Source organism: Pteropus alecto, unplaced genomic scaffold, assembly GCF_000325575.1.
Source record: "Pteropus alecto unplaced genomic scaffold, ASM32557v1 scaffold87, whole genome shotgun sequence".
NCBI lineage: Eukaryota > Metazoa > Chordata > Mammalia > Chiroptera > Pteropodidae > Pteropus > Pteropus alecto.
The window spans coordinates 10070718-10093214 of NW_006443225.1; the positions used below are offsets into that span (position 1 = coordinate 10070718).

The following is a 22497-nucleotide window of genomic DNA, read 5'->3' on the forward strand; positions in this document are numbered from 1 at the left end:
GATGATCATCACCTGGGCAGAGAACACAAAGCAAAATGGAAAATGAATAGTTTCCTTTTCGTTTATATCTATTACTTTTTACTAACTGCCAGATATGAACTTACTACTCTTATCACCCTTAACCTTATTCTTTATGAAGTGGACAACCATCTTTAAATCAAAACTGAACACTTCTAGGCCTAAAGTCTCATTCTTTTACTTATTCATGAAATTGCATTTAAAATATAATTTTAATAACATCAGAATACTGAAAGAATAAGTTAATAAATGTTCTCTAATATTTTAAGAATTCTGAATTATGTATATGTACATGGCGACTTCATAAATGGAGGAAAAAGAAAAATTATGATTTTAGTCTTTCAAATGAACAGATATTCTATTTTGGTTTTGACTAACACCTACCAATTCTTGCCTCCTTGCTTATTCTGCTTACAACACAAACACACAAACACACAACACTGGATTACAGTCTCAGCCAGTATGGTTTGGTAGTTATCTCTTCCCAGCCAAGAATTCTACGTTTTGGTCAATAATTTGGAATGGGCTTGACATTTAACTCAATGTGGTCCCCAACTTATTAGTTCCCAGGGAAGGAAATAAATGGCAGAAATCAAGATCTTCACCTCCTCAAGGGTTAGAGGCATCAAACAGATGGACTTAGCAAATGCCAGAAACCAGGCTGAATTCAGAAGGAGAGCCATTTGCTCAGATTCCTAACTAAGAAGGAATAAGGAAGCAGCATGTCCAAATCATAGAGGAACCAGGTTAAAGCCATGTGTGAACCTGGGTTAAAGAGGATACTCCTAATGTAGAAAACTAAAAATCAAATCAAGCTATATTCAGATACTGCAATATGCTGAATCGTCCTATAGCCAGACCATGAGGAAACCTGTAGAACAAAGGAAGATTTCTGCTTGGATCACTCACAAACCATTTACCCATATTGTGAAGGGAAAACAGGAAAACAGAGTCTTTAAGTCACACCCTATACAAAATAAAATCATTCATTCCCTACGGCTAAAACCTTGGGGAACCTATGGATCAATCCCTGTCGATTTGTCAGCAGGCCTTTCACGCTGCATAGTCTTACCTTTTCACTCTGTGGACTCTTATCCTTTCATACCGTATGTCCATATCATCTAAGGAAAATGGGTAGTTCACAGAAACTAAAGAATGATATATAAACTGAATTCCCTGAACAATTGGGGTCCCTCAGTGTCTTTTTACCTGTCCCTCTTGCTGTCTCTGTCTCTCTCTCCCTCTGTTGTCTCTGTCCCACTGAGTCTCTCTTAAGCTCTCTATTCCCTCTCAGAGCCTTACCCCTTCTCTAACAAACTTTCCTTTTGAGTCTAACTCTGATGTGCGTTTGAATTCCTTCGTGCGCTCAGCCAAGAAGCCTCCCTTGGTGCTTAAGCTCGCCTGAACTCAGGGGAATTTGCCCTGTCCTGCATCACTATGGCGCACAAATGGAAAGACAAATTTATAGATGGGTCTGTCCACTGATCTCCTGTGGAAGGTTTGTCCAATTTTTAATCTCCTTTTTGTCCAGGCTGTACATACCATTGTTGAGTAGTAGAAGTTCATTGCCTCCTATAAGTGCTATTAATATAACTGTTTGGTTCATTTACTTCATTAAGCACCATTATTAGAACATTACTAGATGTTAAAGAAGCAAAAACAAGTTAAGTCAATATGTTTTCTGGATAGCATGTAAACCACGCATGTCAATCAGCACACCTGTTCTATATCATAATATAAAACAAAGCAATTAGAAGGCTCTATCTTTAAATCACTAGTATAGGATCTAGGGAAAGGGACACATTATCACATGGTATGCATGCTTATCGAAGTGCTTATGAACATAGCATTAACTATTATAAAAATATGGTGTATATATCTCAAGCCTTACAAAATATGATAGCCAAATAAAGTCACCTGTATGTCCCAGGCCTTACAAGATGTACTATTTGATACTTTTAAGTTACACTTTTGATAATAAATTATTAGGCACTGAGTCCTTATTCATAAATCACTGCTCTTTAGTGCCACCTTTGCTTTTTCTCTCTCTCCTTTTTCTAAACACACACACGTATCATTATTACTATTAATCTTTGGTTAAACCAGTTGAGAATAAGTTGCAGGCATCATGACCTTTCATTTCTAAATACTTGATCATGTCTCCTAAATATCTAAATACTTCCTAAGAACAAGAACATTTTCTAACATAACCACAATTTGATAATCAAATAGAAAAAATTTAATAATAATATATTACTATTATCTAACATAATCCATATTCAAATTTCACCAATTATCCTAATAATTAAATGTCCTTTATGACATTTATTTCTTTGATCTAGGAGTCAATTCAAGATCACACATTTCATTTGTTTGTCATGTCTCTTGTCTCTTTTATTCTAGAATGGATTCTCAGCTTCTCTGTGCTTTTATGAAATTCACATTCTTGAGTATAGTCTAGTTGTTGTGGAATGTCCTTCAGTTGGGTTTCTCTCATTATTTCTCAAGGTTATTTTTCATTGTTCCCCAGGGAACTGCCTCATGTGTGATCTGGCTGCCTTCACTGCCCTCCATGTGGCTGCCACCGCTGCTCCTGTACTTCAGGAGAAGATCCAGTTGTCTACTCTGCTGATGTCCACCGCTTAAATCCTCTCGGGACTCAGAGAAAGTACACACCAGGCCCCTGACCTCTCACTCCAAATCCTGGATGGGCGCTCCTTAACTCCTCACAGCACACCAGAGGCCAGGCTGCAGCTTTTTAATAAAACTTCATTCAATGCTTGAGGGTAACACAATCATTACACAGAGAATAACATCAAACTGCTACTAAAAGTTGCTATTCTTAGAGCCCACAGGTTAAGACATGACCTCAGAGTTTTGAAATAAGTCCTTCCTGCCTCCATATGGGTCGGCTCACTCTACCACAAATGCTTCTGTAAAGTCCATTGAGGTATAACTGCACACAAACTCCATTTCGTTTCTTTAATATAGGTTTTTTTCTGATTCAAGATGGTTTTGCTCATAGAGTGGCATTGTGACTTACTTTTTCCACCCTTTCTCCCTGCATGCCCACTCTTTTAATTGTTAAGCCTTAGGATATAAGATTTATCGAGACTCAGGTCTACAGTCATGGGGACAGTAAGTTTCGGTTGCACTAAGGATAACATCTTAGCTTTAGATGTGTTTCAGCCCCAGGCCCATCGAGGCAGAACAACAACCCCACTGGCCACAAGGCCAGGCCAAGAGACCAGACCGGATGGCGCCAGGCTGGTTCCAGAACTACACAATGATCAATGACCCCTACTCCCTTAGTTTCCATGACGACTGATTTTCCCTATATAACCTGTACTTTCGAGACACCGGGAGCCAGGTTTTTCAGAGCATTAGTTCCTCTGTGTCTCCAGGACATGCAACTCCCTGAAATAAATCCTTACTGTCTTTGCTGCAAACCTGCCTTATCTCTTCTTTGACTCGCACACAGGCAAACGGACCCCTTTTGTTCCAGTTACATAGGGAGTCCAGACCCAGCAGGGTGCCCAGGCCTGGAGAGAGAAAAAACATTGTTCTCAATGCCCTCATTTCCTGATTTAGAAGGACTGTCTTCCCAGGAGGTGTGATACTAAGGACATCCTTTCCCTTACCATCACTTTTAAGTATCAGGCCCTCATGGCTCAGCAGGTCCAATCCTCCCAGACCACATTTACTAAAGTTAGGCTGTTTAGTCCCATGTAACACCACATGTGAGCCACTAAGAACCCAGCCTGGAAGCCGTACCTCGAGCCAAATACAACTCCTTTCCAGCCTTTTCCTCAGCAGGTGGGAAAGAGCAGAATGGGCCTCACACCCTGACTGCACCAGTCTTCATTCCCGATCGCATGTAAACAAATGCTTCCACGAGAACCCATCAACACATCTCCCAAGAACAGCCAGCAATTTTTAGACATAAAAAATTCTAAACCTAGATTGAGGAAAAAATTATAACTCTGAAGGAGCATAACTGAGCTTAAGATACACCCGATTTACATTACTAAATACACCGTTCAAAGCACTTGCGTTTGGTTTACTTTATCGCATTTTGGCCTTCTTTAAGAAAAACAGTGAGTACTTATTTGCCTTTATACCCACACAATTAAAAGGCCCAATGAAGCGATGGTTACAAAAACTGACTTAGCAGTTTGGCTCCAAAGGTAAATTCCAGTTTCTACTCCAGAGAGTGAAACTGCTTATAATTTCAAGACTGGAAGGTTTTCCAGGCTCAACTATTTTTTTTTTTTTTTTTTTTTACTATTTTAAGGCAGGTTTTCAACTTCTTCAAACACACCCTCCCTTTCTAACCTTGTCACCCTAAGTACTCTCTCAGCATCCTGCGCTCCTGCCAAACAAGAGCACTTTGCTGCTTTCTCGCTTCCAGACACTTGCTGTTCTTGGGCCCTCTCCCCTTATCCTGATCTCTCAAAATCCCACTTGGTCTTCAAAGACCTCCTCTAAAGCCATCTCCTGATCTTCCCAATTGGATGTGAGCAATCTTTCCTCTTAAAATCCCATAACAAAATATCTGTACCTTTCTCTTTCTCATGGCAGTTACGTTCTACCTTATGTGACCGTTATTGGGTTCATGTCTTATCTGTCCTACCAGGCTTTCTCTAGGTTAGTGACAGAGTCTTGGTACCTCTCCCATCATCTGGCATGGTGCTTTGCAAATAATAGGCATTTAAAATATTTGTAGAGTTGAAATGAACTGAAAACTAGTGAATACAAGATCTCACAGGAAATTGATAGCTCACACCTAAATTACATCACATGGCAAATCTGAAAACAGTAGTTCAAGAATGAGATTATGAATGAAAGATGAAATGTCTCAATCTTTTGTTAACATGCCAACCACAGCTTTGGTTAAACATTGTAAATGAAGATCCCTTTAAGTCAAAACTAATGGACATTTGATGACACAGAGTAGAACAACTGGGTAAAATGATTCTCGGGTTGTAGAGCTTGCAGTTTGGTTGGCTATAAAATGTAATATACTAAACAAAGATCTTTAGTGACACATTTCTGGTAATGTTTTGGTCATTTACTCACTGTTATCAAACATAGTTACCGAAGGCCTATTAGAATGGGCTGCTCATCAGCTAACTCTATCACAATACAGTGAGATAAAAAAAATATATTGTACAACAAATGGTACATGGGTTCCTCTTGGGGGAGACTCATCTATCTTATGGAAAAAGCCTTGAGAAGCCTGTAAAGAGTGAAAACTTCCCCTTAGGATATAGGTGTTAAAGAGTTTGAAGACTTCTGAGGAAGGAAGAGAGATGGAAAGAAAAAAAATCTATTTGCCATAGGGGTTGAGCAGAGGGAGAAGGGAGAGAGAGAAAAAGGAGAACGAAGGGCATGGGCAGACGCCATGTTTGGGTGGAATACTGTAAAACAAGGTGACTCGTCTCCACCTTATGCACATTCAGGAAATTTCACAAAATCACATAAAGCTTGAGGTGACTGGATTTCTTGTGAAAACCTGTAAAGTGGCAAAGTTCTGCATCATGGTTTTTGTGGGAAGTAAAATAGATACAGTAAGCAGGGGCCTGAGTCAGAGATCTGGAGGCCTTAAGTTAGTGAGAGTCCCCAGAAACCCTGGGGACTTCCCCACCTTCTGGAAATTAGAGGCTTTAAAAAAATTTCCCCCAAAGTACAGAAATAGAGGCCCTTAGATAAAATCATCATACAGCAAGTTTAGTGGTCACAGCCTTATAACCCATGACTTATTTACATAAACACTACCTCCATTTATAAGAAAAGCAAATAATGTTTGAGGAATAGAATATAGCATTTAATAAGCATAGACTCTGGAGCCAGATGCCCGAGTCTGATTCTTCATTCTACTTTTAATTAGCTACGTGATCTTGGGTAAGTTACTTGGCCTTCTGTGCCTCAGTGCCTTCATCTGAAAAATGGGGGAAATAAAAGTACCTATCTGTGAGCAAAGGGTTTAACTAAACCTATTATTCCTCTGTGACACTTAAACTTGGTTGTTTATCCAGCTCTGTTCTCCTGGTAACCTGGAAAATGTAGAAATATCAACTATCTTACTAGACACTGTTGTTTATGGTTAAAAATATATATATATATGAGCCCTGAGTGGTAAATTGCATCTGGACTGAGAGCAATTAGAACAGAACTATATATACTTGATGGGGACACCATGCTTGGACTTCCCTGGTGACCCTCATAACTAGGCTTGTACCTTTCAGGATCCCTGTAGCTATACCTATAAAAATTGTACAGAAGATATTAACATATGATCCAGCAATTGTGCTCCTTGGTGTTTACCCAAATGAGTTGAAAACATACGTCCACACAACAAACAAACAAACAAACAAAAAACTATACACAAATGTTTATAAGCAGCTTTATCTGTAATTGTCAAAACTTGGAAGCAACCAAGATGTGCTTCAATAGGTGCATGGATAAACCGTGGATGTCCATACTATGGAATATTATTCAGCAATAAAAAGAAATGAGCTATCAAACCAGGAAGACACATGGACAAACGTTAAAGGCATATTGTTGTTAACCTAAAAGAGGCCAAAGTGAGTAGCAACAAGTGTTTACTTGAGATCACAAAGAAGAGGTATTTGGGAAGCACTGGTTCAGGCAGAAACCCAAATAGTGTTCATACCACGAGGTGAAGGCAAGGGGATTTTATGAGAAGGGGATATAATTATAAGAATAGAAGGAAGGAATTTCTAGTGGTGTTAATTGTAAAGAATATCCTTAATTTTCAGTCCTATAGTTAGGACATATGCTTTCCTGTTAGCTTTACAAACAGCTGTTTGGAAAACGACCCTGCTCTGGCCCCGTCCGAAGGTCGTTTTGCCCAGCTTAAACATTCCAAAGGTTCACAGAGCAAGACGTGCAAGGCAGTTCCTCTGGAAGGTTGCCTTGACTCCATTTTAAAATGGCTCCACTTACTTTTCACACTGCTAAGTGAAAGACGTCAGTCTGAAAAGGCTATATGCTGTATGATTGCAACTATATGACATTCCAGCAAAGGCAACACTATGGAGGGAGTAACAAGATAAGAGGTTGCTACGGGTCTGGGGGAAGAAAGGATGATAAATAAGTGGAGCACATGGGATTTTTAAGTTGGTGAAACTATTCTGCATGATACTGTAATGGTAGATATGTGACATTACACGTGTCGAAACCCTTAGAATGTGGGTCTTGTGGGTCTTGTGGGTCTTGTTTCCTGCCCTCGAGGTGTTGGACGGCTTCAGGAATTGCCACTAAGGAGAAATGTCCTCTGCTGGGGAGCTGTGGTTCCTCTCTTGTATCTTCCTGAACAGGCTGGTGGCCTGTAGTCACTTGGTGAGCCTGAGCATTTGGCTGAGACTTAGATCTCTTGCTGGGCTATGTACTATCTCACGGAACTGCTGTGAGAATTAATTAAGGTAACATTGGCAAAGTACTCAGAACAGGGTTTGGGACATGTAAGTGCTATATGATCGTTAGTTATAATTATTATAGAAGCGAGTGGTTGTAGTTAAATATTTTAATAATTATATCTCAAAAAATTATGAGTGATATGCTGTCTGCAATGTCAGATCTATATGTTATATAGCTATATCCACAGATATATACATATATAATATTTTATAGATATTTCATTACATAAGGCCTTGCACATAGTTTGGTGTTTGTTTTATATCCTTTTCTGAGATGGTCAGTCAAGAGTGTCCACAAAAGGAGATACAGGAAAGGCTCAGGAAAAAGAAAGTTTATTATACTCACAGGTCCTAGAGGCAAGAGGCATGGCATGCCCTAAAGGGCTACGTGGGAAAACACAAAGTTGGTCAGGAGGCAGAGAGGCAAGGCAGAGCAGGGTATTCTGTTTAGGACTGGCTACTCTGAATACTTTGGTGGGGTTTGGGGCGATAGGGATGGTCCCTAGTTGACTGGTACCTCATTCTGGGATGCGTAGAGAAATATTGCCTCCTGGGTGCACAGGCAGATAGATGAGGTCTGGCTGTGGACTGGTCAGTCTGCATATCAAGCGCATGCTCCTGGCAGGGCCCTTTGCTATTTCTAAGAATTGGCTAGCCCAGGGAGGGGCAGCCTCTCTGCAGTTAGGAAGGTTTTCTTTGTTGTTGTTGTTGTTGTTGTTGTTTAGAATATCAAAAACATCATAATAAACAGAAAATTAAAAAAATATTTTTACAATATAGTGTTCTTCAGGAAATCCCCAAAATTTCATTGTATGGAAATGTTTCAGTGACTATAGCATGAAATCCAAGTCAAAGCAGCATCTTAAAAAAGTCCAGCCTGCCCTCAGCCTAGCTGAGCACCCCCCAAGTGAACTAACTGACCCCTGACCTCTTTTGGTGAATTTATCTGCCTGAAATCTATGTGCTTTCCTTGCTGTGTATCCCAAGCACCTACCATAATGCTTTGTACATATTCACTTACTCATTTATCCACATTTATTGAGGGCCTACAATGCGCCAAGCACTGGGATAGTTAGTAGTTGTTAATTGAAAACATAAACTCTGTATTGAATACACTCCATGTGCCACTTCGGATTCTCTTGGCCTCACCCAGCTCCTGGGCCCTCTGCCACTTTCCTCCCCTCAGCCATTCCTGCGGCAATCAGCTGCTCCCTGAATCCTATTCAGTTCTATACTGTTCTACTGCTTGAGTCCAACGCCTGTCTTTGGCACCTCCCACTACTTCCTCACATGAGCTTGGACAAAACAACACGCCATAGGTTAGATAAATCTGGCTTCAAACACCAAATAGTCCAGGCAACGTCACAAGTTTGGGGGCGTTAACTCTGGGGGCACACTGGTCAATGGTGATGGCGGATGAATTTCTTCTCTGTCCCTCTCTACAATGGACTGTTCTGAGGTAACTTGTCCTAGTACAGTGTAAGAATGTGGTCCCTTTATAGAAGAGGCCCTCTGTGTCTCTTCATGAAGGAGGGACACTGTCTTATGTTTGCTTCTAGTCTCACTTTTGCTGCCCTAGGATGGCACCTCCTAATGAACCATCAGTAAGCAAGCATCGCCTTAGGCTCTGTTTTCTAGGAAACCTGGGCTAATCTTTGATCATAGATCTATGCCCTTAATAATCCCAGTTACCAATTCTTCTGCTTATTAGACCATGACCCTTCCTCTTTCATTTAATTCACATTCCAGTTTCACTCAGCTCAGTACCATGACTCTCTTGATTATATTTCTACTTTAGCTCTATGTACTCACATCTATCCTGGTTCATCTTGGTCCCACTGTGATCTTGTGTTTGCTCTTCCAGCCTCTATTCCGCCTTATGATGACTACGGTAAGCAATATTTTCATTTTTCTTTGGGAAATTACTTTCCTCTTACCCTTAGTCCATGTGGTTCAGATGGAGCTAAACTTCCTTCCTATACCATTCAGGTCTTGGCCAACCAGTGTATTCTGTACTCCTAGTCATAGTGATTGGTTTAGAGTTAGGCATACGAGTAATTCAGCCCAAATAGAGCTAATTCTGAGCTATTTTTTTAGAATTGCTGGAAAACAAAAGCTGTTGCTTCTGTTAGAAAGAGAAAGGAAGTGAACCTGAAGCCTGAGAATGAAGCCAGACCCAAAGGAGAAAGAGGCTGACTTTTAATGAGAAGATTTGAGCTACTAAATTCATTCATGCCTGAAGTTTTCTACCCTCAAAACTTTCAGTCTTCTGAGTGAATAAATTGTATTTTTGCCTCTCTGTACCTTAAACTGAAAGTGGACAAATTAATATGGTTCTCTTTCTCTATAAATCCCAGCCTCCTGGGCATTGCTATAAAAACCTGGGGTGCCTGATGTGATACAACAGCAGAGTTTCCTAGAACCTTATGATCTCTGTATCTTTCCACTACAGAGTTGTGGAATGAGCTTAAACTAATCATCAGAGAGCCAAGGATTGAGTTACTGGCCCTCAGGGCAGATACTCCACACCTGATACTCAAGTAGCCATTCCACGGTACACCGAGTCTTGTCTCATCTTGCCTCTTCCCTTTCCCTCCTGACCCGTGTTTCTGTTTGATTGCTTTGCTAGCAATCTGATACAACTTCTTAAATTCTTAAAACTACAGGGGAATTTTATGGCCAGTCAGGCACACAGTCCTTAAGTAGAGCAGAGCAGGTGGAATTTCCAGCACTCACTAGACTGGAGAGACAAAAGCAGGTCTCTTGCCCTGATGTATAGAGGCAACTCTAGGAGGAACCTTCCAGCCCAACCAGTTTGGCTTCTGTTTATCATTTCTACTTGACTTATGTTCCTGTCTCCAACTCTTGATTAATTATGCCTCTCCTCCTAATACGGTTTTACTTCCACACTATGGCACACTGTCTCACATTGCCCTTCAGCCTCACTTGACACTTTGGACCCTCCTCCTTCCTTTACGGTGCCCCTCTAAGAAGGCAGGTCTTCTCAGTTCTGTTCCAGTGTGATGCATGGGATCTGGATACTGGAGAAGTGTAATGACTTAGACCTCTAGAGTTTATGCACATCCTGTTGTGTTTTCAGGGAAGCGTCCTCATGTAGAGATCAGGTGTGTATCAGGCAAGGTCTAAAGCACATGCAATGGATTTCTCCTGCTCACGTGATGAGTAAATGGCTGATGGGCGAGGTCTTGAAGCACACACTGAAAAATATTCGCACTCACATAATGGGAAGTTTTTTTCTGACATGTTAACCCCTTTAGTCAGCACAATTTCTGGACATTTGCTTGGTGACTCTGGCAGCAGCCATACCCTCAGTCTACTGGACAGATGCACTCCAGGCAACCAGTTGACTTTCAGGCAATGATGACAGTAGAATTCATGTGTGAGATACATGGATCGAACAAAAAACCGCAAAACGTATCTTCTATATGCAAGGCACAGGAAAGGTGCTAGTGGTTTAAGCCACAAAACACTGAATTAAAACATTATTATAATTTGTGAAATTTCCTTTGAACAAAATGAGCCAGAGGCAGAGACAGAATACTAAGGGAGGGCGACCATTCGGGGAAGGCCTTTCTGAATCGGTGACAAAAGGTAGGACAAAAAGAATGAAAAGGCAGTGATCATGCAAGCAGCTGAAGAAAAGGAGAGTGTTACAACTAGAAAGAAGAGCGTATGAAAACTCCCTGAGGGAGGTATGTTTAGAAATTCAGCTAATGGGTTGTGAGTAAGGGTCGGGGAGAATGGTACGAGATGAGAATTGAGGCAACGTCAGTAGCAGGATGGAGGGCCTTAGAGAGCTTGGATGTAATTCTATGTGAAAAATGAAGCCACCGAAGTGGGAGAATAAAATCATTGCAATTCCAAGGTCATTCTTACTTCAAAGTGTATGGAGAATGGGTCGTAAGAGACAGAAGAGAAAGCAAGGAAACCAGTAAGGAGGCTGCTGCTGTGTGCAGTGGCCTTGGGGAGGAATGAAGGGTTTCTCCAACCACTTGGTAGTTGAGTCAGCACGACTTCCTGTTAGATTCACTGCGAGAAGTGAAAAAAAAGAGGAAGCAAGTCTGACTCTTAGACATCTCACTTGACAGACTGGCCTATTGTGGTGGCTTTAACTAACATGCGGAAAACTGAGGGGAGAATGTTTTTGTGAGGATGAGCGGGAATCTGCTCAAGTTTTGGAATTAAGTTTCAGTTGTTTGCGAGACAGACAAATGAGGATATCTGGTGGGAAGCTAGAATGAAAAAAAAAGAGGAAGCAAGTCTGACTCTTAGACGTCTCACTTGACAGACTGGCCCATTGTGGTGGCTTTAACTAACATGTGGAAAACTGAGGGGAGAATGTTTTTGTGAGGATGAGCGGGAATCTGCTCAAGTTTTGGAATTAAGTTTCAGTTGTTTGCGAGACAGACAAATGAGGATATCTGGTGGGAAGCTAGAATAGGCACCTGGAACCCAGAAGGGGTGGAGTCTGATCTGGAGGCAGAGATTTGGGGGTTGTCTGCCTGTGGGTAGTATTTAAAGCTGTGGGAGAGATGAGGTCGCCAGGAGAATGTGTGGTAGGAAAATACTTGTGCAGAGGGCCCTGGGCCCCAGTCCCTCCCTTCGAGTCTTTTCCACAATCCTAGTCCTTCCTTCTTTAGGCTTCTTATGTAAGCAAGATCCAGTGCTCTCATTAAGGAGCCTAATGGCCTCTAAATAAGTGAGCCAACTCTGGCCATCTTCTCAGAATGCCTAGTCCTTAAGCCTGTCCCCATGCTTCTGTCTTCTCCTTCTTCCAGATCAGTTTCCTCTCCCCACTCTCAAGGCAGACAAGTAGACAAATGATCTTCATGCTAAGAGCAAAGAAAGGAAGGAAGACACCCCAAACAACACTACTATCACCACCCAGCCAAGCAACTAAACCAACAAACAACGACAACACAAGCTCTCAGAAAGGAGACTGCCCCACTGGCCACGTCTTGGGGGATAATTTGCTGCACCACTGCTAGCCTTAGGGTGAACCACACTTCCAGACTGCTCTGTTCTGCCCTGGCAGTCAGTGTATCGGTGCGTAGCACGGCTTACACGGAAGGATGAAACAAGACCATGTGACTGGCTCTGGGCCAACCATGATCACTTCTGGCTGAGAATATGCTCCACTGAAAATGGGTCATGGGCCAACATGCACCTGTAAAGACATCACATATCTTTCTGTGTGGTATGTGAGCTTCAAAGACCCCATTGTGTAATTATCATCTCTTTTTATGTAAAATGGTCAGGATCTTCTCTTATATCTCTGTGATACTACTTACTTCTGGTAGATTCACCCTCTTACCTTCTACCAATAGCCTCCAGACTAAGCTGGGAACTAATTCCCAAACCAGAAAGCAGCACACAGGAAGTGCCCTGGTTGTGGCTGCAAGTTACCCACAGCACTGAGGTTTCCTTTCGGTGTTTTATACCTCTGCTTCTGTTCATTCTGCTCTGCCTCTTTCCTTCCGGTGTAGTGCCAGGCTGCTTTCTTGGCCTTTCTCTGCAGTTTGAGGCCACCTGTTTCTTACCTTCCTAGCTGGTTCCTACCCCACTAGTTTCCATGACCAATTATTGTTGTGCTGCTCAGATTGGTGGTCTGATTCACAACTTTGCCCTGGTGCTTGATTTGTACGTGCATCTCACCTCTAACTCCCTATCAGACTGCAGACCGGCGGTGCAGCCCAGACCCACAATTTCTGCAGTTCTTCACTCTCCCAGCTCCAGCTTCCTGCCTGTCTTTATGCTGAGCTACCACCCCCATCCCTCCGCCCCGCGCCCCGCCACGGTTCCTCTGATGACACATGATGCGCACATGCAGACGGCTTTTCGATTCATGACTGCTTTAAATTCCTGCACGCCGTGGCTGTGCATTCTTACTTATGTATTCTGTGACATTTGGGCTCAACAATAACTATTCCGTCCCTGATTGCTCCTCACCAAAATGTTCTGCCTCTTGCATCTCTACTTTGGTGGTCTGTATTGATGTGTATCACTGCTCTTAAGCAGGGCTGCCTCTGATTCTTTAAAGTGTTTCTTCTTCCTGTTCTAGGAATGTCTGCTTCACGTCAGTTCCTGATTCAGAGCTTCTTGGAAAATCCGCATTCAGCCAGCATGTGCAAAGAGTAAGGCAAGGGTTGGGAATGATAAATTGATGGGGTTCCAGCCTTCAATGGCATTCAGTATTGAGTCTGTCTCATATGTGACAGTAATGACGTTTAAGAAAAGGATCTATGGTTGTCTTTAGTGCTATAGACTAAATTGTTCTGAGTCTCTTGAGTACCTATGGTCCAATTACACTTTCTTTCCCCTAAAAAAGTTAGGCATGTTCCTGTGACTTGTTTGGAACAGGGAAATATGAGCAGAAGTTACATGTGTTACCTCTGGGTGGAAACTCCGAGGACCAGTGTGCACTTTGGTACATTTCCTTTTTTTCTGCCAAGGCCAGCACCGTCCAATAGAAAGATAATGTAAGCCATACATGTAAGTTTAAATTTTTAGTAGTCACATTTAAAGAAGTTTTAAAAACTTAAAATTATTTTTAATACATTTCATTTAACCCCATATATCAAAAATATTTCCACGGGTAATCAATATTAAAAATTATTCATGAGATAGTTTACATTCTTTATTTTCATATTAAGTCTTTGAAATCTGACGTGTATTTTATACTTACGTTGCAATTTACACGAGCCACCTTTGAAGGACTCAAATGCCAGATGTGGATTGTGACTACCATGCTGGAAAACACAGGCCTTGGCTATATACATATATACATACCTACATACATACATACATACCTACCTACCTACCTACCTACATAGATAAGATTTACACTTTAAAATTTTACCACCAAAAAACCATGAGTCAAACTTTAAAAATGACTTTCAAGACTTAAACAGATGCTTGGGTGCCCATCTTTCAATGGGTGGGAGTCCAGTCCCCAGGAAGGCACATTCTCCAGTGCTCACTTCAGATGTAGTCAAGGAAGATATTGAAGAGAGACTCCAAGTACATTCTTTGTCCCTGAGTAGGGCTCCCTGACAATACTTACACAGGAGGATTTCAGAATTCTAAGTGACTGCTCTGTGTCATCATACTTTCCCAAATTTTAGTGGAGAGATAATATTAAAACATGAAGAGAAAAGACTGAAGCAGCTGAGGGATGGGAGAAATATTGAGAACAAAGGGAATGAGAAGTTAGGGATAAGCAATTCAATTCTTTCTGGAATTATTTAAGGAATGCAGTTGGGAATTTAGGTACACTGGTTACTGGGCCGATTCCCAGAACATAACCCTTTGCAGATACTGCTCTCACTGGGGCCATGCTGCCATGTGAGTTACAGTAAGACAAAGCACACCTGGTGTAGGTCATCACTGGGACCTGCCATATCTGTCCTTCACACATCAACCAGACTTATCTTCATAAATGTAAATCAGACTATGCTACTCCCCACAGAAATACCTCAATGACGTCCCACTCCCTCTAAGTGGGAGTGGGAGTGTGACTCGTGTTTTCTTTTGCAGACTCATTTCTTACCCCTCACTTCATTATGTTTTATGCTTCAGAAACACCAAAGTATTCTGAGTTTCTTGCTCATACCATGATGCTTCTCTTGTTATTCAGCTTTCCTGGAATCTCCTCCTTCCTTTTTGCCTGGCCGACACCTAATAATTGTTTAAAACTTCATTCAAGTGCTATCTCTAAGAAGTGGGTGCTGACTGCCAGGATGATTAAGTGTTCTTATTCAACTCACCCCAAGACCTTGCATCTCTATTGTTAAACTGATCACTTCGCATTAAAATTATTTATTTATGTGTAGCTCGTTCCTGGGACTTTGGTAGATGCTCAATCAATGTTCCTCGAATAAATATTTCTGGAGGGCAGAGCCAGTGACCACAGAGAAGAAGGTAATCCTTTCCTGGAAGCCGGGTTAGCAGGGTTAGTCTGTTTCCTCCACTTGGACCTAGGTGGGCTCCGGGCCTGCTCGAATGGATAGAATATGGTGGAAATGATACCTTGTCAGTTTTGGGCCCAGGCCTTAAGAGACTGACAGCTTCTACTTTTGGTCATGTGGAACACTCACTATCGGAGGCCAGCCTTTGTGAAGAAGCATAACTGCCCTGAGGGCACCATGTTGTGAGAAGCTGAAGCTATGTGAATAGGAAGTAGAGGATGAGACACCATATGGAGCAAGAGAGAGACCAAGGAGCACTGGGAGGCTGGACGTATGAGTGATACATATGAGGCACCTTCAGGTGGACACCCAGCCCCTGTGACCCCAGCTGACAATAAATGGATCAGACACAAGTTGCCCAGCTGAGATCATCCTGAATTTTCTAACCTCCAAATTTTCAGCAAATGAAATAGTTGTTTGGGATACTTTATTTTGTGGTAGTTCGCTATGCAGCAATAATAGCAGGAACATATACAGGTGCTGCCATTACAGAAACCTAAAATATGTGGCATTGATTTTGAGATTGGAAAGTGGGCAGAGACTGACTGAAAAGGCTTCAAAGGGAATGTTAATGGAGGCTGGAAGGACAGGAGGTTATTACTCAGGCTTGGCAGGAGAGCAACTCACATGGTGTAGTTCTAGAAGGTTTAGCACCTGTCACCTGACATATTTTGAAAAATATAAAATGGACCCAAGAAACTAGTGGATCTCAGTAAGTAGACTCTCAGACAGAATGTTAAAAGTACCAACTAGTTCTTATATCTGCATATGATAAAGAATAGGTAAGGAGAAATGAGCTAAAGAAGTTATTCAAAATTAGCAAAATTTAGAGGAAATATACAGGACCCAGGACTTGCTGACTTCAAAAATAAAACTTTTTCTCATCAGTTTTCTAGCTAAGAAAACATTTTTAAAATAAGAAATAGTCTATAGGTAAAGCTCATAAACCAGGACAGTAAAACAAAGATTCAGGGTAAACATGAAGTCAAAGCTGCAAGCACCAATCCCTTTGATAAAATCTCATAAGCATTTAAGTTGATGCCCCATGGATCCTATCAGCTAGACAAAAGATTTTAGGAGTGTGCCTTATAGTCCTTCTCCATTAAACAACAGAGATTCTAATAATCTTAAAGATGTTGTCTTATTCTTAAGCAGATTTGCAGAGGGCAAATGGCAGAGAGGAACCTAGCTCAAAAAGATTTGTAGGCATGACTCTTATCTAACAGAATAAGTTATACTTTGATACACAGGAATCCCATGATGTTTTTTAAAGGAATTATACCACCTTGGACTGAAAGGGTCGGAGTCAATATCAAGTTTAAAAGAAGGCTGTGGACCCCTAAACTAATACAGGAAGGATTTAGGCTGAGAAAATTCTCAGCGGGAAACACAGGCTATTTCTTATGGAAAATGAAGAATGACTGGGTCAGAACCAAGGGCCCAAAGGTTAGAACCACGGGCCTGGAGAATCATACCAAGGGTGCAGGACCAGGGCAGCATGTGTCTGGCTGGATGTTATATCACTATGGAACACTGACTGCTCTGTGCTCCCTGTTTTCCCCCTTTTTGAAAGGACTTGCTGCCAAATGCCTGCCTTAGTAGTGAGTGTGTGTATGTGTGTGTATGTGTGTGTGTGCGTGTGCACACACACATGAAGATAACTAATTTTTTCACAAGAGAACTTCAGATTGAGAGGACACATACCTGAGGAACCAAACCCAAGGAGGCTTATCTGCACCTGGCCCTGAGATCTGCAACCTTAAGCATAAGCCTGATATAATGGAGTGATAATTTGGGGGACTGTCAGAGGAGGTTAGCATATTTTGCATGTAGAAAGAATATAAATAGTTGTGACCACGGGGCAGACTGTTGCAGATTGAAGATGGCCACTAATTCTTTGAAATTCTTCCCATTGATAAATGGGGACTTTGTGTCCTTCTCCTTGAATCTGATGGGATTCTGCAACTCTTTCGATCAACTGAATATGGCCAAAGTGAAGTCACAGCAGTTTCTGAATCCAAGTTTTAGGAGACTGGCAACTTTCACTTCCTGTTTCTTGGAAGCCGGCCTCCACTTGAGAAGTATGACTATCCTGATACCACCATGCTGTGAGAAGCCCAACCACATGGGGAGGCCCTGGAAAATGAAACATTATGTGTGGGGAGAGAGAGGCCAAAGAGAACTGATGTGCTACATACGAGTGGACGAGTCATCTTAGAAGTAGATCATTCACTCCATGCCACCACAGCTGAGGCCTCATGGACAAGAAACGAAATCTTCCAGAAGTCATGATGTATGAACATCATGAGCAAAATAAACTGGTTGTTTTAAGCCACAAGTTTGGGGTAGTTATAACACAGCCATAGGTAACCAGTACAACTCCTACTTTGAATTCACTATTTAATCAAAAGCACTTGCTCTTTTCATTCATAGAAACTGTTAGTTATTCAAAATTTGAGTCTGTCTGACCTTATGATTTCTGGCCAATAGATTTGACAGAAGTGGTAATGTCTCAGTTTTGAGCCTGGACCTCAAGAGGCTTGTGTGCTTCTGCTCTTTTTCTTGGAAACTTTGGAGCCTGAAGAAATGAGTCACCCCAGCTGACCTCCCTGGTTGACCCCCCAGCTGACCACAGACTTATGAGCAAGACCAGCTGAGATCATCTGAGCCCAGCCCAGATGAGAAGAACCCACCCAGTTGGACCCAGTCTAAATTGCCAACTCAAAGAATCATGAACTAAAAAATGGTTGTTGTTTTAAGTTGTAAGTTTTGAAGTGTTTTGTAAACAGCAATAGCTAACTGGTACAACAGCCTTCTGTTTGATTTAAAGCCAACCAATAACAAAGGTAAGAAATTTGGATGTTTTGTCCAGTTTTAGGTAACTCGTTTACTTTTGTTTCTTTATAAATTTAGGATGAAAACAATAAACTAACTTTTAGTATTTCTCTGTGGCAAGATACAATGAGAATACAGCAACACTGTGATATTCCTGTCTAAAATTCATAAGCTGAATCCAATGATAAGAAATGTTAGGCAACCCCAAATTGAGGGACATTCTTCAAAAGTGCCAAGTTTTGAAAGATAAGGAAACAGAAAATCTATCGCAATTTGAAGGAGACTAAAGAGACATGACAACAAAATGCAGCATATGATTCTGAACTGTATCCTTTTACTATAAAGAGCATTTTGGGGACAATGAACAAAATTTAGGTGGAGTCTATGGATTAGACAGTAGTAGTGCATTGGTGTTAATTTACCAGTTTTGATAGTTGTATTGTGATTATGTAGGAAATGTCTTTGTGTATAGGGATTATGTCATAAAGTATTTGGATGTTTTGGGGCATTGTGTAAAAAACTTACTCTCAATGGTTCATTTTTTTAAAAGTTAAAAAAGAAAAGAAATATTATAGAAAAGAATATTGATGGTAGGGCACTTCTGGTCCCACAGATAATAGAGAACAGGTAGCTCCCACTTAAGTCAATAATTTGTTCTTGATAATCAGACTTACGGTCCAAAAAGTGCTGACTGGGAACCTACTTCCCATTATTTTAAATGGTAAAAACTATATGGTTGGTACATCAACCCAAAACACTCAACTAATTTCCCTAACACGGAAACAAAATATAGTAAAATGCCTATATATCAGAAACATCACGTTAGTTATAATTTTTTTAAAACATCACTTTCCGATCACTAGACAATTAATATGGCTATTAACAAACTTTTGCTTTGTAACATTTGATATAATCCCCTTTGCCTTCACTTGGTGTGCTTTTCAAAATGATCTACACATTACAATACTAATATGATTATGATATACATTATATGACTCAAGACTTATTATTTGTTTTTATTTTTCTTTATTAGCTCAAGGCTTATTCTATCTACAGTCTTGTTAAACATGTTGTACTGAGTTTTAGGGAGAAATATACATTTTCCTGTGTATGCAGTGGTGAAAAATGATTGTACTGAAAAGTAAGTGTGGTCAAAGAAGTTTGTGTAGTATAATCCAAGAGGCACTCTAATGAAAAAAAATGTTATCTGTGGAGACATATGGGTTGTGCCTGCATATCATAAAGCTACAGTCATTTCAGCTGTTAAGTCTTAAACAGATAGCTCAGTAAAACAGAACAGACTGACCCTCAAATGTAAGAATTATATCTATATTCAGCAAGTAAATGAGATTATTGGTTAGCTGTCGAGAAAACAGTTTAGACTGATATATCATTATAAACACTAATTCCAGATAACTTAAAGGGTTAAACAGAAAATCTAGAAGAAAATGAAATTGAATTTGTCCATTTTATGCATGTAGAAGAGTTTCCTAAGTTTAGAAGCAACAGAAGTCAATAAGGGAAAAATACACAGATTTGATTACAGTGAAATTTAAAATTCTGTGCGTACGAGTTTACAAGTAAAACAAATATTTACAGCAAATAGGAGACCAAAGTATTCAATAGTAAGAGCTCTCACAAATCCATTAGAAAAACACTAAGACACGGATAGATATGTGGGAAAGAGCACACACACGCGTCCACACACACACAATAAAACAGTCTGTAAGAGAAGAAATACAAATGGTAAACCAAATTATGGGAAAAATAACTTTGTTAGTAGTCAAAGAAATGAAAATCACAACTGGGAAGTATCATAACCATCTATTAGATCAGAGAAGTCATTAATAAGGGTGTGGTAAACTAACTGGACACTCTGCACTTAACCAGTGCCTGTATAAAATCGCAGAACCCTTGAAAAGGAATTTGTCATGCTGACTCAAGAGCTATAAATATTAATACTTTTTGACTCATTATATTTTAAAATTTGCTCTACTTTCTACACAAAGATGATCTTTACAAAGTTGTTTATAATAGCAGAAAAAAATGTGTTGGAGTGGAAAGGCAAACTAAAAAGCTAATGGCTAAGTAAGCTATGGTGCCAGTACTTTACATAACACTATGTAGTCAGTAAAATAACTAAAAATGCACAAGTGTGATGATACAATGTTTTTTTTTAAGATACAGAATTGTATACCCTTGTAATTACCTAACTTCGTCACATAAGAAGCAATGCATACAAATAGGTGGTGAGATTATAATTAGGATATTAACGGTGAATGTGAGAAGAGATGAGGTGATAAAAGAGTCTTTAAAAATTTGTTTCTCTGTGTTGCCAAATTAAAAAAGAACATACATTGCCTTGATAATTTAAAAAAGAGAGGACAGATGATGTTTCTGGTGCTTGTAGTCAAATGGGAACATTTTCCAATGCAACTGTTTAAATAAACACCACCCAAAGTCCATGAAACAATCATACAGACACTGGTGACTGCACCCTGGGAAGCATAACTGGATCGTAGATCACTGCAAGAAGCCAGTGTCCTACAGGAGCTGAGGACAACTCCGAACAAGACTGAGGTCATGTACCAACTTGTCCAAAAAGACTTTCCATTTAGTCATTGCTGCTGTAATACTTCACAAAGCTTTAAGCACATCAAATTCTTACTGGCCAGGAAATATGCCTGATAGTTAAGAAGTTTTGTTTATGCTCAATATAAAGTGTGTCTGTGTTTTCCAACTCTTCATAAGGTTAAGGTCATGGTGTTTTTCCATTACAAAATTGCTCTTGGAAATAAAAAAAATCAGCAGTCCCACCATACAGTATGTTTTTAATATAGGAGCAATCAGTAAAAGTGGGATCCATTTTCTTGTTTCTCAAAGACGTGTTCAGATTGGATTCGTGCTGGTAATATTTTAAATCAAGGAAGTACATTGGTGGTATCATTTTACTTGTAGTCTGCTGCTTCTTAGAGTAGATGATTTTTATAGTAAATATAATATAGCAGTGGAGGGTACTCTTCCATTTAGCTTTCTAATTCTATCAGCAATATGCCAGGGGAGAAGGAATATCTTTTTCTCTTTGAATTGTGTTTTTGCAACCTGAGATTCAAGTTCAGGTTTCTTGACGTACCCTTGGACATTGAATCTAAATTAATTATTGTGTCCAATTTCCTCCACCTAGCCCCTAAGCCTGAGTGCAAACAAGCCAGCAGTGGTTACTCTCATGACCACAAGAGATTATTACAAAGGAAAGTACAGAGCTGTACAATGTTCCACTGGTAAGAATCCATCCATTCAGAGAGAATGAAGGGCGAATCAGGATGGCATGAACTGGAAGCTGTTGGGTACACTTAACATCTTCTAGTTTAATCCACACCTTCCAGGTACGAGTTAAAACACATCACAAAGAGCTTTGCTAATATGATTGAAAGAGGTGATTTCTTTCTTCCTTCTCTCCCTTCTTCTGTCCTTCCCTCCCCTCCCTCCTTCTCTTCTTCCTTCCCTCCTTTCTCGCTTGTCCTCCCTCTCTCTCTCTTCTTGTACTCAAGGAGAAATTAGTGAGACATTATCTACAATGTGGAAGGTAGGCCTCATGCCAGGTTGCATGTTTGCTAGTCAGGTTGCCACCCATTCTTACAGGGAAAATGATCTTTTATGACAGATCTGAGATTCGTCTCCCTTAAAGAATGACTCATAAAAAAAAATTAAAAAATAAAAAGACCGAGGTTTTTTTTGAAAAGACTGGTACCAATCCTCAAAATGTCTTATTTTCTGTGATATAAAGTTCTCAATAAATAATAAGTGGATTAACAAAGGAATTTCATCATTTTGTCCTCTAAAAAGCAAACACTTGCTCTCAGATTGTCTTTTCATCTTGACTGGATTCTCCATAAGATCTATTAATGAAGCACTCCAAAGTCTAGTGTTAGGGAAAGCAAAATTGAATAGCTTTTCTCATTCTCTTCACTAGAGACATCAAAGAAGAATTCTCTCCTCTTTAATTTAAGTTTTCGGGCAGGAATTTGAGAATGATTTTGAAAATCATGTATGAGGTAAAGTGAATGCCAGACTGAGTTTGATTTTGTACAAAGGAGTATTTTTAAAATAAAATTATAAGTATTACTATTAATAAAATAATAAAAGCCAACTACTGGTAGTGGGGAAGTTAGGCCTTGAAAAAAGATCTTTGTGTAGTGCCTTTTTTTTTTTTT

At 40.3% G+C, this 22497-nt stretch overlaps 1 protein-coding gene across 5 annotated transcripts in view; it reads left to right on the plus strand.

Moving 5' to 3' along the window:
• DNAJC5B (DnaJ heat shock protein family (Hsp40) member C5 beta) overlaps positions 1-22497 on the plus strand; it is a 156574-nt gene that overhangs the window by 22662 nt on the left and 111415 nt on the right. For 2 of the 5 annotated variants that reach the window (XM_025041203.1, XM_006923999.3), the window contains exon 1: positions 14157-18294. The exons of 2 other annotated variants lie outside the window; for them this stretch is intronic. The gene's annotated coding sequence lies outside the window, so the exon portion shown is untranslated. Of the gene's footprint in view, positions 1-13357; positions 13616-14156; positions 18295-22497 lie in introns of those variants that run through there. One more of the 5 variants, XM_025041201.1, reaches the window with a different exon arrangement.